The following is a 19,564-nucleotide window of genomic DNA, read 5'->3' as shown; positions in this document are numbered from 1 at the left end:
CGGAGGGAAAAACCCGTCCCACTGTTAAGGCGTGGGGTGGAGGGGATAGGATACCAGTGTAAATAACCAGAAAACAACCGTTAAACAAAGCGGTTGACAGCACAAGAGAGGCTGGGCATAAACGCTACGAGAGTTCAGAGAAGGGCTTGATTACGGTCCCTGGTGCCATCAACAGTGGCAAGGAATGCCCCATGGAGGAGTAATATGCGTGTTCAGCCTTGAACTTAGGCAGGCAGTTTATGGAGCGAGCGCATTCGGACCAGAGAGAGGAAGGCGGAGACTACTTTTAATTGAAAACCTGGGGCAGAGTTACTTGACAGTGAGCAGGCCTTTCCAGAGGCAGTTTGTAAATCCCAGAAGCGTCACAGTATCGACTCACAGATGTTTTGCAATGGCAAAGGCATTTGTATGGCATAGATACAGTACCCCGTGTCACCAGGTTGCTTTGACTAGCTGCTATTTCCTACCATTCAGAGAACCAGCACACAGCGATGGGGTCTCAGGGCTGTCTGTGCGCAATGGCATGCGTTGACGATCGCTTCTAAGAAATCAGTGCGGCAGGTGTGGTAAGGTCGTGAAGACGGTTAAAGAACAAAGTAATAAATGTTAGCATTCAGGCATTATGCTGGCCTGCCCCTTGGGGACCTGGCAGGATGTGTCATCCCTGTGCACGTGTGCTTGCTAGGACTCAGGCAGTATTCAGGGGTCGCTACACCAAATGCGTCCCCTCATAAAAGATGACCCACCCGCCTCCTGTCTCTTCTCTTCCTCTGCTCCCATCTTCACAGGCCAGTTCCAAACCCCAACTCCCCTCCCCCAATAAACTCTCAGTGTGAGCCCTGTAGCGTGGTGTGTCTCTCCGGCCATTTTGAAATTATAACAATAAATATCACGCAGACGAGGACAGCAACGTCTACAGACGCTGTGTCCCAGGAAACCCTTCATTTGGCTTGATATGGAGCAAACCATCAAAGAAAGTATGACCGCTTCAGATGTCCCAGGGCACATGTGTCCCGGAGACGGAGACAGCTTCTATGTGGCAGTGGCAAGTGATGGAACGAAGCGGCGGCTTTGTGACTTTGCCGGTTTGCAGCTGGGCTTCAGCACTGTTTCGTCCGTGGATCTTTACTGATTTTCAGAAGCGGGTCAAGGAGGACGAGAAACGGAGCAAGCGAGAGAAGGGGGCAGGCCCGAGTCCGGGGATCCAATGCTGCATGCAGTTCGTGCACCTTGAAACGGACTGACGGATGTTATTTAATATTTCTGGGTGGCTGCCAGTTTGAACACGAGCCAGGTGACATTTAAAGCTTCTGGTGGCTCGAATGACCTAAGATCCTGTTTTCTCCCTGACTGTGAAGTATGTGTATGGATGGATGTCAGACCAAGGTCTTTCCTTCAGCATCTGCAGAGAAGCGACAAAGCTCATTTTTAGGTATCCCCCACCATGGCTGAGGCGTGTAAGGTCGGCAGTGGCCATTTATGTGCTATTTTCTTTAGAGACGGGGAAGCGTTACTCTTTTTTTTTTTAATGTCCCGACACCTTTCCTTGCTTCGGTGTCAGTACTGCTCGCGGAGCGCACAATGCTGCGATAAGAGCGGCTATTTTGAAAACATTATCTCATTTCATTTCCTAGAACATCATCAAGTTTCTACGGCATCAGTTTCTTTAAAGAGACGGGCTATTTTTGTTCTAACCGAAGCCAAATATTTGAGTGAATTTTGCCTTCTGTATGGCTGACTTCCTTCTCTGAGGTGGTGGCTCACAGCGACACTCTAAGCAAACTCTCTCAAAGCAGAGTCAGAAAAGTACCCGGATTTGAAGTCAACCGCAGTGCTGGTTCTTTATGCAGATCAACAGCACTGCCTTTTGCCTTTAGCAAGTTTCAAATCCTGCATGGAATTTCTTTCATCCTTATCTTTGGTTTTGAGATCTTTCTTCATTTCCAACCCCACCTTGCTTGTGTAGTGGTAGTTAAAGCCTTGGGTCATAGCTGAATCTGTTTCATGAATTCCCAAAGGCTTCCAGACCATCTGAGAGTTTGGCTGGACTTGCTTCTAAATCATGCTCCTTCTACCTCACCTTGAATCGTTCACTCAGGAGGCCCATGCTCACTTGTACTTCTGTGAAACGAGTATTTTAAACATTTGACAAGTTCCCATTAAAAAACAAATCTAAAGACAAATTCATGATTGACTCAAGGCCTTTTACATTGTTGCCTGAACTTCTATGCAGACAGCTCCTCCTCCCACACACTCACAGCAGGTCAGAGGGAAGGGAGGCAGACACAGTGTTCTGTGAGGAACAGCAGAGGCTTGAGAAGACTAGGGGGCTCCTGGAAGAACCCGGGTCTCCATGGCTTGCATTTCGTAAGAACTTGATTCAGCAGGAGGCTTGCCTCTGTCGAATGAGTCAGCAGTGTTACTCTAGGCAATCCCGTTAGTCAGATGCAACAGAAAAGCGTTTGTTAACGTGGAAAGTATGAGATGGCTCTTTCACGTACGTCAGTGTGACTTCGAGGCTGGAGTCTTTTAGGCCTCCTAATGACTTTGAGTGAATTAGTGTATATATGACTAAACCTGTGTTACAATGTTCAGACCATTACCAGCTCACAAACAAAATCCCTGTGAGACAGATTGAGACATACCAGCTAGTGAACGGATTTACTTAAAGGATTATGTGGGAGTTTACATCCTGGTAGTTAGAAAGAAACAATTCTTTTGTGTCATTTGTTTTTCTGAAACAGCGTCTTACTACATTGTAGTAGGCCTGGTTTAGGGCTTCCTAGGTAGCCCCCGTTGCTCTAAACCTTGAAGCAATCCTCCTGCCTCTACATCCTGAGTGCTGGCATTACAGGCACACGTCACTACACCCAGTTAGCAACATTTATGTCCTTTTCTTCTTGTGCAATAAACAGTTCTGTCCTTTGTCAATGTTCACATCGATAGCTTTCCTTCTTGTGTTTCTTTGACATTATACCCCATTAGAATTCAGCTACCAACTTTTTGCTTGTCATTTAACATTTTGTACAGAAGTGTCTTTGTCCATAGGCTGTGCTTTTGGAATCTCCTGCATGGATTATGTTTTGGGCCGTAACCTTCTTTGTGGATTTCTAGATCGTCTGGCTGAGTAGAGGAAGCTGAGAAGTACGTCACCTTAAAAATAATTTAAGACTAGATATGGCGGCATACATCTGTGATGGCAGCACCTGGCTTAGAGCCAAGAGCATCAGCATACATTTGAGAACAGCCTGTTCAGTGCAGCGTGTTCCAGGCCAGCCAGGCCCACTTAGCAAAATACTGTCCCCAAATAAAAGGAAATAAAACAAATTTTAATTGGCACATACACACACATATATTTATGGCATATCCAAATGTACACAAACATGTATGTACTATGTTCTGAGGGGATATTTTAAAGTGTTTTGTATCTCATATTGGGGTGGGGGAGACAGGCATTCTCTGGATTGTCCTTTGTACTCCATCCCCATTTTCTGGATCTAGAGGCAACAAACTGGCTGAAAAATGGGCACTGGAGGTGGGGGTGGAGGGGAAATGTTATGGGTTACCCGAAGAGAAAAACTCCAAGATGTCCGAATAAATAGAATGAAGTCTTTATTAGCCACCAGTGGGACTGTCCCAAGTATGTTAGGGGCAAATGCCCTGACCTCCAGTTGGTTCCAGTTTTTAAGCCAAAAAACTCAATTGTGACGTATACACAAAGGCAGCCCTGGGCATCTGCAGCAAGCTTCTGTCTTTCCTCTCTCTTTCCTGCTGTTCCCCTGGGGGTAGACGGGACTTTTCCTGTCACCCTCTTCTCTTCTGTCCTCTCTCTCTCTCTCTCTCTCTCTCTCTCTCTCTCTCTCTCTCTCTCTCTCTCTCTCTCTCTCTGCCTATCTCTGTGCCCCTTTACCAATTATCTCTTTCCTCCACCCTTACCTCCCCTTTCTAATAAAACTAAGCTCTGTCTGCCTGGCATGTTTGACCCCTGCCTCAGTCAACTTCTCCTGCCATGGAATCCTCCAAGGTTTCCCTCATGATTTATCATAACATTAGCTTCCATTAGCCCAGGGTCATATTGTATAGGAATTTAGGGTTGGTCTAAGTGATAAGCTAGCTATAGTTCAGTAGCTCACTGCAAAAGGAGTATTTGATGTCTCTAACATGTTGAACTCGGTTGGTATGGTTGAGTTTGGCTCCCTAGAAATCTTCTTGCCTCCTGTTCCATGTCAGCGTTTAGACCAGTGGTTCTCAACCTGTGGGTCATGATCCCTTTTGGGAGTGGAATGACCCTTCACAGGGTCACCTAAGACCATCTGCATATTGAATATTTACATTATGATTCATAACAGTAGCAAAATTACAGTTATGAAATAGCAATGAGAACAAATTTATGGTTGAGGTCAGCACAGCCCAAGGGACCGTTTTAATGGGTTGCAGCATTAGGAGAGTTGAGAATCACTGTTTTACACAATCTTGCTCTTCACTGGATCACTGGCTCTATCATTGAACATAAGGTAGATATCCACTCATCTACTTAAGGAAGGGTGGATTCTGAGGAGTACGAGCATCAGCAATTGACTCCAGGTAGAAAACAGGTAGGTGGCAAGCTAGAGGCTAAGGTCCAAGAACAGCAAAGACAAGAGGTGTAATTTATGGCCAGGGGCTAGCTGCACAGTGAGTAAAGTTATGTTGGAGAGAGAGAGAGAGAGAGAGAGAGAGAGAGAGAGAGAGAGAGAGAGAGAGAGAGAGAGAGAGAGACAGAGAGAGACAGAGAGAGAGAGACAGAGACAGAGAGAGAGACAGAGAGAGACAGAGAGAGAGAGACAGAGAGACGAGAGAGAGAGAGAGTGTGTGTGTGTGTCTGTGTGTGTGTGCGTGTGTGTATGTGTGCAGGATGCTGAAGGGTGAAGCAGGCCAGGAGAGGCCATTCTCCATCTAATGAAGTAATTTGTCCTTAGTTCTAGCTTCATGTTGCTATGTGGACCTAATGTTACCAGGTCTTCTCAGTTTACTTTTTTCCCCTATTTTTTTTATTTAACTTTTTACACATGCCACTCTCAGTTCCCTCTCCCTCCCCTCCTCCCCCACCCCCAATCCTCCCAACTCCTCATCCCCACTCCATCCCCCCTCAGTTTTCAAAGGAAATCAATTCATTTGATACTTTATAGAAATATACCAGATTTCAAAGGTAGCACTGCCTTTAGAAATTGTGGTGATCCTTTGGTCATCGGTTGGTTACCTCTATTTAAAACTGATTTCAGAATTTCATGCTACAAGCTGCTTGTACTATGAACTAACTGGGTGTTAGGTCCAAAGGAAACACCTCCAAATAATGGCATGCAGGTTTCCCTACTACCAAAAGAAACATTTCCTCATCTATCAGAAGGGACACATGGCTATCTGTGGTGCCTATTAGCATGCCAACTACATGTTGGTCTCCAGACACATGCCGTACCTGTGGCTCTTCTCACCCCACCCCTGCCCTAAACTTGGCCAGCTCAGGGTTCCCAGCTTCTCATTCCAGTGTGACCTTGCCATTTCAGCCCTGAACTTTCTTGGTCCCCTCTCTCTTGGTCTTCCTTCCCCAAGTCTCTTCATCTTTGCTTATGAAGATATACCTTTGAGATAAACCTTTGAAGCTATAGACAGGCTTCTGTGAGGTACAAAATACGCTCCACACTTAGAGCAAGCAGACATGGACACATGGATGATTGCATAGACACTGAACTTTTCTTCTTTTAATTTCTGCCCCTGCCCCCTTCAGTCTATTTTTAATATTTCATTTCAATTTGTACATGAGCATGTTCTGGTGTATGTGTAAAAATCAGAGAAAATTTTGGAAAGATGATCTCTTCTTCCACCATGGAGGTGCCAGGGATCAAACTCAGGTTGCCAGGTTTGGCAGCAAGCATACTTACCCACTGAACCATCTTGTGAGAGCCACCTGCCCCACATTGTATGCTGCTGGAGACAACTTATCCCTGGAGCTTACTTTCAGTCATCGACCAGATACTGTAGAATAATTAGTTTTCTGAGTAAGACTCAATAGGAACCCACTTTTCTTGAAAAGTCAGAGTTGATAAATTAGCACGTGGTCTTTAGGGGGACATTTTGGGTATAAGACATAACAGAGATATTGCTAACAAATTTTAGTTTTCTGTTTTTATATTTATTTAGTATAGAGATTCTTCACCTGTCATTCCCCTCGGTGTACCCCCATTTAATGTTTCTGCTCCCCAAAGCAGTGATTCTGAAGGAAGGAAGGTCACACAAACACCCTACATGTGTGTCTGAGTCTGATTCCTGTGGGTTAGGTGGCAGGAATCCTGTGACATTTGAGAAGGCACCTTTTGAAGACCTTAGGACATTGCATGTCGCCTCCTGGACCTGGAGTTTGCTACAAGGTTGGTTTTTACTCTTGAGTCATGGATTACCAAGGTTCTAAAAGGATTCTTAGATGATGGTCCCAACCTTCTGGTCAAGAGAAGATCTCACTGTGTGTGTGTGTGTGTGTGTGTGTGTGTGTGTTAGTCAGGAGAGCTGGAAGGGAGAAGAATACTTACATGTAACCATGGATTCTGACACAGTTTTCTCCTCCCTTTTAAGGATTGTCTTTAATTTTAACTCCGTATATGCATATGAGTGCAGGCACACATGGAATTGGAGTTACAGGGGGTTGTGAGCCTCCTGAAGTAGGTGCTGGGGACCGGACTCCAGTCCTCTGCAAGGGCAGCATGTGCTCTTAACCACCGAGGCATCTCTTCCCCTCACTTTCCCCTTCTGATGGTTACCAACTGGTCCCCAGGCTATCAGCGTAGTTTGGGACATATTTTCCTCTCTTCTGTTAAGGATGGGAAGATTGGGCTGGGAAGGAAGAAGTAAACAGAGTTGACTAAACATCTGCTACAGACAGACATGGCTCGTTTCAAAGAGATGACAACAGATTTAAAGGCCAGCAGTACTACGAACAAGTGAGAGGTGCTGGGGAGGAGGAGAAAATGAATAGCAAAGGGGTCTCAATTAGTTCTCATCATCAGTGTCTGTGTCTGTAAAATTATGGAACATAAGACGCTTGTCTTAGTGTGAAGAGACATCATCACCATGGAAGCTCTCTTTTTTATTTATGTATTTATTTATTTGTTTGTTTTTCATTTACATACCAAACCCAATTCCCCCTCCCTCCCCTTCTCCTGTCCCCCTCACATCCCTTCCCCCATTTCACTCCCCATCCACTCCTCAGAGAGGGTAAGGCCTCCCTTGGGGAGTCCACAAAGTCTGGCATACCAAGTTGAGGCAGGAACAGGGCCTTCCCCGCTTTATCAAGGCTGAGCAAGGTGTCCCTCTATAGGGAGTGGGTTCCAAAATGTCAGTTCACACACATGGGATAGGTCCTGGTCCCATTGCCAACCGCCCCCCAACAGATCAAAATTTGGCAGCTCTTGTAAAAGAAAGAGTTTAATTTTGGTTAGAGTTTTAGAGATGTAGGAGAAATTTTTCTGTACTGCCAGCCAGTTCCCAAATAACCACACAGAAACTTATTAATTATAAATGTTCGCCCAATAGCTTACGCTAGTTACTAACTAGCTCTTACAACTTGAGTTAACCCATATTTCTTACCTACTCTCTGCCACGTGGTGGCACCTTCCCTCAGCACTGCTTGCTCTTCTGCTTCATCTTCGGCTTGCTCAAGTTTCCTGAGACTCCGCCCTTCTTCCCAGCATCCTCCTGGTCTGGACAGGCTCTTCCTGCCAAGTATAGGCCAGTCAGCTCTTTATTAACCAATGAGGGTAATGCATATTCACAGTGTGCAAAGATTGCTCCTCAGCACGGAGGTTTGGTCCATTTCAATCATGGTGAGGAACATGGCAACACACAGGCAGTCATGGTGCTCAGTGAGGAGCTGAGAGTTCTAAATCTGGATCTGCAGGCAGCAGGAAGAGAGAGCCATGGGCCTGACTTGAGCTTTTGAAAACCTCAAAGCCCACCCTTAGTGACAGATTTCCTCCAACAAGGCCACACCCACCCTAAGAAGGCCACACCCCCTGATCCTTTCAAATAGTGCCACTCCCTGGTGATCAAGCATTCAAATCTATGGGACTGTTGGTGTCATTCCGACTCAAACCACCACAAGGCTGACGGGCAACTAGAAGCAGGTATACGTAAAAACAACAACAACAAAAACTTTAATTAGATCAGTTTTAGTTTTACAGGAAAATTAAATGAGAAGTGCAGAGCTTTTGCACACACCCCCTGCCTGCCCATATGCAATCCACATTGTACTTGGGAGGAGTCACACGATGCAGGTGTTGGAGTACCACTGACCCGCCCTTTTCTTCGTTGTTCAACGATGACATTCACAAGAAGTATTTGTCCCAGGCCTACCAAGCCACTACTGAATCCTCAGGGTGGTTGACCAACCTGTGTCTTCCTTCCTAGCCCGCCATCTCCTCCCTTGGTACAATATATAGACTTAGAAGAGCCTTGGAAAGCTGTGAGGAGAAAGTGTCTGGTCAAAGTGATTCAAAGCCTGGTCCCTAGGGTTGGAGCTTTTCTCTCCCCTTCTGGTTTTCCTCTCTCCCTTTTCTCTTGCTTTCATTCTCTTCCCTCCTTTCCTTCCCCCAGACCCGCTCTTTCTAGAACTCTCCCGATGAACTATATTCTGAGCTTATACTATGCATTTCTGCTAATAGTTGATGTTTATGCTCTAGTGAGAGCCATTATTAGATACACAAGAAGGAATTATATATATTTTTAAAACTTTTATTTATATGTGTCTGAATGTTTTCCTACATGTATGTATGTATGTATGCCATGTGCATGCTTGGTGCCCATGGAGGCTAGGTAAGGGCTTGTGATGCCCTGGAACTGGAGTTACAGACAGTAGTGAGCTGCCATGTGGGTGCTGGGAACTGAACCCAGGTCCTCTACAGAAGTAGCAACTGCTTTTAACCACTGAGCCTTAGGCTTAGGTTTTATTTTACCTTTTGTTCTTCTTATTTTAAATAATAAATTAATTTAAAGCAGGATTTTGAAACTAACCTTACTTAAATTGTCAACCCCCTAGTGACATGTCAGTATATTAGGTTTCAACTTTTAGCAGCATTTTTTTAAAGGGACATTTGGACAGAAAACAGTAAAGGTGGGTGTGCTTTGTAAAACTTTTGAGCTGCACATCTATGTGAGTGTGTGTTTGGATGTGATGTGAAGCAGGTTTCTCACTGAGCTACAAAATGCTTGAAGTCACTGGGACAATGCCTCATGCTTTCTTGGTTCAATTTAAATACCATATGCGGTCTTTACAAGACCTTAACTCACTTAGTTACCTTTTAGATTAGTCTCCATTTCCATGGAGACTATTGTACTGGAATGGAAATCAGAATTTTAAATAAATGTTTTTATCTGGCAGCAACTTATACAATAAACTCTCCATCCACTTCTCCAAACCATCTTTTAGTGTGTTGCTGTTTGTAACTGTCACCAGATTATTTGGAAAATGCTTTAGGGGTACATCAGAAAGGTGTAGGGACATTCTAAAATTGTTGATGGAGATAGAAGGAACTTTTATGTACTTAAGATACCTCTAGAACACGCCATGTCTTCTTGGACCAGAGTGTTGGGAGGCACAGATGCACAGGGGTCTATGATTCTCCTAATTGATGGTACCTTCAATGTCAGTGAGAACATCTGGGGTACAGACAATACAGGGCAAAGCTTCCTTTGGTTTTATTTTCTCTTTTAAAATTCCCAGTTTTCCAGAAAACTCAGTTAGAACCCTTCCTCAGACATCCTACCTACCAGAGGAGTTTGAAGTACATAGCAGGAATGAGATTAGAGTTGACATCACAGCCAGAGGCCAGACAATGTTTGTCCCAGCCTAACTGTCTTTGGGTCCATTTATCTCCCCTCAGAATAATTTATTTTATCTTTCAAATAGTATCTTCATTGCTTCTAAATCTCTCCAGGTAGTTACCCAACAGTGAACAGACACCGCCCCTATGTGTATAATAAATGTGTGTTTCTCTTGCTGATGGATATATTATCAGTTCTTTCCTGAGACTCATTAATGAACGTTAGTGGGCCAGAGGGAGGGTTCTCTTGCTTCTACCCAGAGTACAGTTTAAAGAACAGTGTACGCCTGCTGGCCATGTCCTCTGCTCCCTTCACAGTCACTCAGCTGGCGTGATGCAGGGTACAGGCTGGGTGATTACTCGACAAGCTTATCTGGAGGCTGGTTATCTAAATGGGGTCCCTCTGGAGCTCCTAGAATTTGTGGAGTGGGGTTGTGTCATAGGAAATGCATGCTTGGCTGCTGCTCACAGCCAGAGAGGGAGGGTGTGAAAGTGCCTGGCTGAAGCCATCTCAGGCCGCTGCTTGGGACAAGAGGCTAGTGGCAAGGCTGCAAGAGCACCATCCAGGCACAAGGAGCCCTGATCTGACGGCTGGTTGGTCTAGGAGAAAAAGCCAAGGGTATTAATGATTTGTAGACTCCTCCTCTTTAAGAGATCAAAACAAAGCAAATCAGAACCCCCAAGACCCCTAGAGCTACCCACCCCACCTGAAGCTGATTTTTCCCAGAAATATTATTTATATGGAGTCTGAAATTTAGAAATCTATCTCCCCTATAACCCAAGAACCCACCTGCAGCTCAATGGGTAAAGCTAGTTAAAACATTTTTTTTTTCAAGACAGGGTTTCTTTGTGCAACAGTCCTGGCTGTCCTGGAATTTGCTTTGTAGACCAGGCTGACCTCCAACTCACTGAGATCCATCCGCCTCTGCTTCCCAAGGGCTGGGATGAAAGGCGTGTGCCACCACAGCCTGGCTAGTTTTAATTTTATTCTGTTCAAGAATTAGACCATTTACCCTACTCTGACAGCACCATGGCTCCCCAGACTCAGGAATCAGCAGATGCTTTAGGAAGATATATGGATGTCCCACTTGGAAACTGACATTTTTTTTTGTCCTTGTTTTTTTCTTTTTTTTTCTCTTCCCAATTATTTGTTGTGACAGGGACAAAGGAATACAGGAAGGAAGGGCACGGCTTTTTGCTGACCCTGCCCATCTCCAACAAGCCTCAGGACATCTCCACGCATTTATTCGAGACCCTTTGACTATATGATCTGCCTTCCTGACTGATGTGTCACAGCCGCAACGGGAGGGAGGAATTTACCTCAAGTTGTCTAAAAAGAGAACGGGTGCACGTGCACACTTCCTGTCTTCTCCCCCTAGCGTCTCAGAGATACCGCGTGACCTCTGAGCTCTCAGCGTTACTGTGAGGCAGCAAGCAAGAAAGGAAAAGGCAGACAGTCACGTGAGGTAGATGGGCTCAGCCCCTCCCCCCTTCAGATGCAGGAGCTGGTGAGTGGGGAGGGCTGCTTCTACGATGCCTCAGCTGTTAAACTGATGGAATGCCTCAACCTCTTCATTTCTTGTCATCTTTCTATTTGATCATTAGCCCAGCTGCCCAGGAGCTGACAGGGCAAGGAGACAAGTCTGAAACAAGCAAGCGTGTCCCCGGGAGAGTAGACAGACACGATTTGACAGGATAATGTCCTCACTTGATAAACGGAGGGACTCCCTGCCTGCCCGTGTCCTCCCTGCAATTCAGTCCTGGCAATCTGACTTCTCAGAGCACTTGGACAGCTAGCTAAGCATTTCCTGACCGCTCCCACCCTCCAGTTGCTGAGGGTGACCGACAGTTAAATGCATGTCTGCTTACTTCCTAGTCTAAAGGTTGTTCGCACTCCAGACTTGGGCCCTGGAAGTAGCAACCACAGGGGAATGGTTTGAGATGCTAGGGAAATTCCTGCCTCCCTGCTTTCTCTCCAGCCGGTCACAGTCACATCTCACTGTCATTCAAATTGTCTGCATGGTGCTTAACTTTTTCTAGAGGGGGTCTTTTGTTTTGTTTTGTCCCTTTATAATGATATATATATATAATATATATGTATGTGTGTATATATATATATATATATATATATATATATATATATATATAGTCTTTTTCTAACAAAACTTTATTGCATTTATGTTAGGTCTCAAACCCAGGACACAGGCTAACTGAGGTACTACTAACATACCAAAGCGACTGCTGTCTGCTTCACTGTGGTCTGTCTTTCCCAGCATTGACAGTCCCAGGCTCCCTACCCTAAACTCCTCCAGCCTAGGGAAGTGGACTGGGCTGTCCTTGCCTAGCTTCTCTTCCCTGTACATGGGAAAGGAGGGGGAAACTGTGGTTGGTATGTGAAATAAGTAAATTTAAAATAAAAAGCAAAATTTAAAAACAAAAGTAAGAACCCCAGCCATTTTGGCTACAAGGCCCTTTTGGCCCTTTTGTGGGAAATTGCCCTCTTGGCAGTTGTCCCTGGTTCTCCTGTTTCCTGCTCCCTCTCCCACCCCCCTCCTCTCCTCACAAGGCCCATTCAGTTGGCAGCTCATGTTCAGTCTGAGCCCTTCCAGATACCTGAGGCTATGCTCTCCCTTTGATCTACAATAAACCTCCCCATCACTGAGCAGTCAAGTCCTCCTTCTCTTTCTTCATTCAATTTATAGCGTACTTCAGTGGGATGTTGGATCCATAGCACACAAAACTGTTAGCTATTCATACTTCAGCATAAATTATTGTAGGACCTTTGTCTCTGATGAGCTACCTTTTAAAAAAGAATACATATGTGTGTGTGTGGGCATATATACATACATATATATATGCCCATATACACACAAATTTTATAATATATCATATATATTATAAAATATATTTGTTATTGTATATGTATTGTAAAATTTCAAATGCTGGAAGTATAAAGTAACATTAGAAAAGTCTAGAGACTCAGTGAGTTGCCTGGGAAGGAAAATGTTATTGTTCTAAGCTCAGGTGACAGGGGCCTGTGAATTAAACTAACAAAAGTCCAGTTAATAGGGGGAAAGGGATGCGATTCACTAACGTTTATTTGTCTGGAAGTTTATAGAAAAGAAGAGAAATTCAAAGAGGCAGCTGGAACTTTTGTGAAGGAAGGAAATGGGTTGAGGTCAAAGAAAGGGTGACTTGTGGGAATCTGACTAGATGTTGTGGGCAGGCACTGATGGACAAGATCAGCTGTTCATGGATGCCCACTTACCTGCCATCTCCTATCTCCAGCAAGATTTTCAGGCAGATGAGGCGGAAACTAAGGTTTTGTCCCAAATATTTCCCCTTCCTCCTCCCTACACATTTTGATTCTACTTTGTAATCAACTCAAAGTAACACTTTTGCCAAAACGGTACTTTTGAGGCAGCTGTGTGTGATGGGGTGTTGTGCTGTAGCTAAGAGAAAGGACTTCCATGAAAGGCTAGCAAACTTGATTCTCTACAAAACAGTGTCACCCCTTTAGCTGCCCTCTACCCCGAGCAACCCTGTTGTAGTAATCAACCTTTGTTGGCTGTAACATCATGAGTGGCCACCATGAAGCACAATTCCCAGTTGGGGTTGAAGATGGAGGTTTCTTGTTCCGCCTTCTTCCACAGCTGCTTCAGCCCCAAATAAACACACAGACGCTATATTAACTTATAAAACTGTTGGCCGATGGCTGGGCTTTTTAATTGGCTAACTCTGTCTTAATTATTAACCCATTTCTACTAATCGAAGTATTTCCACATGGTCTTATCTTACCAGAAAAGGGTCCATGCCTGTTACTGCTTCCTCCCCTATGTGGTATCTTCTCTTGGCACCTCTCTGTCTCTCTCCCGAGCATTCTCCTCGGCCCTGCCTGCCTTCCTGCCTCTACTGGCTATTGGCCAAACAGTGTTTTATTCATCAACCAATAAGAGAAACATATATACAGAAGGACGTCCCCCATCAAAGGGCTGTTATCATTGAATGAATAAAGGGAGGTTCATTAGACACTCACCTAAGAGTCCAGTTCAATGTCTCCTGTTCCCAAGCTGCAAGTAGTTTTAGGGGTGGGGCTAGAATATTTAGGAACTGGAAAGGTGACTTGGGGTTGGGCCTCTGCAGTGGTACCTCTTGCATGGATTGTCACCCGGTTGGGGTGGCACTCGTGATGCTATCAATGGCCTATGAGACACCCATTCCCATAATGCAACAAACTGTCATCTAAACAAGGACTCATCCAAAATGGGCCCTGCTGTGGGTGATAGTGTAGGCGACTGAGGTTGAGCCATTTCAGGGAGAAGGGAGTAGAAAAGGTGAAGGGGGAAGCAGGCAACAGCGTGGGTCCCTCAGATGCTAATGTGGCAAGATTTGCGTTGGTCCAGCGTTCCCAAGGAAGCAACTGACAAATGCCCAGATTCTGTGCTGTCAGCCTCAGAAAGGCTTCAAATCCCAAACAGCGGCTCGCAGAAAGGGTGCACAATAGGGATGTGCAGGCAGACGAGCCTTCAGATGAGCATTGTTTTAAGTGCCAAACATTAAAAAGAAATTGAACCAGGCAGGTATAGCCTGCATTCTCAGGAAGTTGTGGTAAGCAAGCAAACGGGTAGTGACATCATTTCATGGCACCCATGAGGAAGATGAATGGGATGATACACTCCTGGGTCGGGGGTGGGGGGTGGGGGCGGGGGCGTGAAGGGGTGAGAGTGGGATGGGGCAGGGGCTGACTGGTGGGTGGGTTGTGACATTGGTTGGGGCCACTGGACTTACAGAGTACAGAGGCTTGACTTAGAGCTTGGTGGCTTTCCTAGCTCACCCACATTGCCAGCAGGGGCTCTGGGTTCCAAGCCATCTCTGTTGGAATTACAGATGGGAGTGGTGGCGTGGCAAGTTCTCCTGGTTCAAAGGGAAGCCACATGCGTTTTCTGGATTGGCGTCTGCAGTCCTGGAGCAGCGCCAGCGCACCTGCACTGTGAGGTCCCCCGCCACTCTCCCTTCTCTCCTGGGGTTACCAGGGACTTCACGGGAAGCATTTCTCCTAATCCTCTCTGGAAATGTCCCTTGGAACATTTCCCTATTCTGTTTGTACAAGGATCACACTAGAACCAAACTTTCTGAAGGTCTCTCTTGACTGATGAACTACTAGTTGGGGGGGGGAGGGTGGAGGTATGACTCTGTCAAATAATAGAAGTATTTCTCTTCCAGGTTAACCGGTTGACCTGACTTGTCAGAAGAACGCCCTTTTCAAAGACAAATCTATGAAATTCCATTTCTTGGGGGGGGGACAAGATCCTGGATTTTCACCGAGGATTGTAAATGTCAACTGCCCGGCTCCCACTGCTGGCTGGAATGGCCACCACTGTCTACCCTCCCGAGTTCATTGCATCGACCCATCCAACACATGTGGGGATTCTGCTCTTTGTTAACCGAAGTCATGCCCCTCTTACCTGTCTTCCTTCCTTTTTCTGCTGTGAACACTTGCAGCTTTTCAAGGTTGTGATGAAGTGTTGACCCCTCCCCTTGTTTCCCTGGGATGCTCTGAGCCTGCCTTTCTGTGACTGGTCCCTGGAAGGGAGGACTGAGATTCCTGGGAGGCAGGATGAGAGCAGGTACACAAGGGGCCTGGGTAGAGAGAGCAACTGCAGTGGGTTCCTTTTCATACAACTGGGACTTGACCCAAGGAAGCAAAATAATTGCCAGTAAAAGCTAACATCATCGGCGTGATGTCTTTGACCACTGCTTCTTTAGGATCTAAGGCACAGTGGGTGTTAAGCAGATTTGTACTGGAGGCCCCTTGCAACAAGTTACCTCTAGTGACATTCTTTTAGGTCCCTTTCTCACTGCTGGGGATTGTCTCTGAGGAAAGGGGTGAGGAGAGAAGTGGAGGAGGAAGGCCAGGCTCGGGGTTCCTGGCTGTGGCTGACGTCCCTTCCTCCAGCTGCTGAGCGCTTTGTGAGTGATGAATGATACAGAAGCATGCCTCCCGCAGCCAGCTGGCCCCACACCAGGTCTTTGTAAATGCCAGCCAGAGGCGGCGTTGGTTGCCTGCCAGGCTGGAGACTGTAGGGGCACGTCTTGGGTTCTCAGCCCTCACATGGAGCTCTCCCCAACTCACAGCGGTGGCAGCCCTAGACCTGGGTTGATGACTTCTTTGTACCTTTCCTCAGAGCTGCTTCGCAGGCAGGCTTTGCCTACTCGGCTCCCTCAGCCTGTGTGTTTGCTTTGGCAGACTCCTTTCTCCTCCACTCTCATCTCTTTGATCCCAATATTCTCTTCCACTGCTTGCCTCTTGTCCCTGGAGGAACAGAACATGTGCTTTGGAAGAACTAGCTAGAAGATGGGGCAGATCACTTAATGTGGGTCTACATTAACTGAGTTGTGTGCCTTAAAATCTGCTGTCATTTTCCTCAGATTTCTTCCCCTGAACCAGTCTGAGAAAGACAACTGACAGGCATAAGAGACTCGGGGCAGTAACATAGAGAGTGTCACTGTTTCCCTGCTTTGATGATGTGTATGTGTTTTCATAGTTCACTCTGCATTGGAGAGGTAAGTATTTTTCTTATAACTGAGACATGGAACACATTGACAGTTTATTTTTTTGAGAAAAAGTTTTGCTATGTAGCTAAGGCTGGTCTCAAACTCAGGATCTGGTTTCAGCCCACCAAGCACTGGGATTACAGGTCTATTACCACACCCATCTAATTGCCTGTGGTTTTTCTCTTCATTCTCATTTTCTCTCTCTCTTGGCAGTGTCTCATGTAGCCCAGGCTGGTTTCAAACTCACTAACTAGTTGAAGATGACCTTGGACGCCCAGTGGATAACACAGAGATGACGGATACAGCACAGAACCCCATGCATGCTAAGCCACTGAGCCACGTTCTTGGACTGGTTTTGCTTTTTTTCTCGGGAGTGGGCAAAACAATGTGTTTCTACCATTAGATGGAATATTAGATGAAATACAGTGGCTGGCTATTTGGGCCAGAAAATGTCCCAATTTATTTCCCCAGGGTTTTGATTTTAGTGCTTTGTGTGTGTGTGTGGGGGGGGGCTTGGTATTACAGATGAATCCATGGGAAAAGTTTGTCTTTATTTTTTATTTCATTTTTGGGTATCTGTGGAAACTGTGCATGTGTAGAGTCATAGGACATCTTACAGGAGTTGGTTCTCTCCTTACACTGAATAGGTCCCAGGGGTTGAACTCAGGTTGTCAGATTTGAAGGCAGATGACTTTACTCACCAATTTATTTTCCCAGCTTGAGAAAAGTGTCTTTATAATCAAATTATTTTGAAATGCGTACCTACCTAGTCATCATAATAATGATTTGGAATATGTGGGGTAGATTTCCACAAAGGAAGAGAGGTACAGGTCTGGACAGCCTGGTTCTGTTTGGCTCTAAGTGGCTGTAAGACCTGGGGTAGGTCACCTCATTGTGACTGGGACCTCTCCTTTCTCCCTGTAACATGATGGGGAAGAGTGGGCCTCTGGAAAAGGTGTTGGTTTTCTTTCTACCCCTGTGAATTGTTATTCAGAGTCACAGACGCGATTAGTCTTCTTCAGAGAGCCCTTATGTCATAAGGAGCCATGAGAACTTGTCACGATGGGTTAGCTCACTGGCCTCTTTGAGCCCATGGTCTCATAACGTAAGTACAAGAGGCACTGAGTGACCCTGGGCTGCCTGTTTGCTGTGATTGGAGCTGTGTCCCTCCCTCAAAAGTCAAAGTCTTCAGCACTTGTGACCTTATTTCAAAACAAGGACTTTAAAGATGATCTAGTTAAGATGAGGCCTTCAGAGTGGACCCTAAGCCAGTATTGTTGTATTGTTAGAAAAAGGGAAAATCTGGGCACAGACACAGACCTGTGCGTAAGAAAGGGCCGTGTGGACATGAAGGCTGAGATTTGATTGTGCACACCAAAGAACACCAAAGATTGCAGCAAACCACAGAAACCCGGTGAGTGGTGGATGATTCTTCCTTTTAGCCTTCAGAAGAAGCTACCTACTCCAACAAGGCAAAACCTCCAAATAGTGTCATTCCCTTTGGAGGCCATTTTCTTTTAAACCACCACACCATGGGCTAATAAAGTTCTGTGTTTGAGCCGTTGATGGACCTTTGTCCTGACAGCCCTGGGGAGCTCCTAGCTGTGGGCACATTGACTCATATGATTCCTCACTGTCCTTACTGGTTGATTCCTGAGTGGCCAGCGCAATATAGCAATCAGATGGAAACGTCTTACCTTTCTTTGCTTTGCTGGGGAAAGCTAAGATGAATAATAGACAAACAAGTATGCCCTGTGCCATGTGGTGAAAGATGGGATGGGGAGAAGGGGGCGGGGTGGGCAGCATGGAGTCACTGCGCTATGTAGATGTGATGGTATTTGGTTTCTCTTCTAGTTTCATACTGTTGACATAAAAAAACAAAACAAAGCTCTAACTTGAGGACAAAACCGTTTACTTGGCTTATTATTTCAAATCTCAGTAACTTATTGAGGGAAGTCAGGGAAGGGATTCTTCTTGCTGACTTGCTTTTCTATGCGCTCCTAGGCACATTCTTATCTAGATTTCTCATATAGCCTGCCTAGGGATGCTCACAGTCGGCTGGGTCCTCCTACATCAATTAACAACTGAGTCCTAGAGACATGCTTACAGGCCATTTTGATAGAGGCAATTCCTCAGTCGAGGTTTCCTCTTCTAGTGTGAGTCTATGTTGTTTCAAGTTGACAGTAAAAACTAATGAGCACAATCGTCAACTTCACAGGATCTAGAATCATGTAAGAAATAACCCTCTGGGCGTGTCTGTGAGAGAGTTCCTAGGCTGAGTTCAGGGAAAATCTACCCTAAGTGTGGGTGGCACCATTGTGCAGGCCGGGGTCCTGGACTGAAAACAGAGGAGAAAGGGAGCTAAGAATCTCTCTCTCTGTCTCTCTGTCTCTGTCTCTGTCTCTCCTTCCTGACCATGGATGCAATGGAGTCCAGATGCCCCACACTCCTGCTGCCACAAGTTCTCTACAGTGATGGGTTCTACCCTTCTTTAAGTTGCTTTCAGGAAGTGTTTTTGTTGCAGCAACAGGAAGCACAACTAACACTGTAGAGGCTGAAGCACACATGTAGCAAGAGCATTGCACTTTCCCTACATGTTGCATGAAGGCAGACTCCCGGCACACTCACCATGCCAGGACTTAGAAATCCACTTTGTGTGTGCTGAAGCTTAGCCACATTGAGGTCCTGGCCAAAGGTTATACAAATAGTGAGGGAAGCCACTGGGTTTAACCCAGGATGTCTACAGACTCATGGTTTATTTTGTACTAAGATGTGGTATTGCTGGTTGACATAATGAGCCCATGGTTTGCAGGTCTGTTCATATATGATAGCAAGAGTTTTCTGTTCATTGTGTTTCTACCGTCTTCAGTCTGTCCTGCTCAGGGTCTAGCCTCAGTTAGGTAGATGGAAAGCAGACATCATCCATTTCTCAGCAGTCTAGTTTCTAACATGAACATATGTCAAGTGATCTTATGACTCTGGCAATTATTGACATATTTTATTTGAGAAAGGGTCTTATACTGTAGCCCAGGATGACCTCAAGCTCGTGGCAAATCTCATGACTTAGCCTTCCCAGTTCTGAGGTTCCCAAGGTGAACCACCCTGGCAACCAGTCATTGACATCTTGACTGAAACATTGAAGAGGTGCTTATTTAGTCCCT

The 19,564-nt window shown here is 45.7% G+C and overlaps 1 long non-coding RNA gene across 2 annotated transcripts; it reads left to right on the top strand.

Moving 5' to 3' along the window:
- The first annotated feature begins 14,627 nt into the window (after positions 1 to 14,627).
- LOC121143287 lies at positions 14,628 to 16,861 on the top strand. Of its 2 annotated transcripts, XR_005880492.1 has the most exons (3): positions 14,628 to 14,838; positions 15,072 to 16,412; positions 16,617 to 16,861. It is a non-coding gene; the product is annotated as an uncharacterized LOC121143287 (long non-coding RNA). The 2 variants fall into 2 exon arrangements; XR_005880493.1 differs by having other exon boundaries at positions 15,072 to 16,861.
- Positions 16,862 to 19,564: the final 2,703 nt, after the last annotated feature.

Source organism: Mesocricetus auratus, unplaced genomic scaffold, assembly GCF_017639785.1.
Source record: "Mesocricetus auratus isolate SY011 unplaced genomic scaffold, BCM_Maur_2.0 Super-Scaffold_100011, whole genome shotgun sequence".
Lineage (NCBI taxonomy): Eukaryota > Metazoa > Chordata > Mammalia > Rodentia > Cricetidae > Mesocricetus > Mesocricetus auratus.
This window is presented reverse-complemented; position numbering and strand designations above follow the sequence as displayed.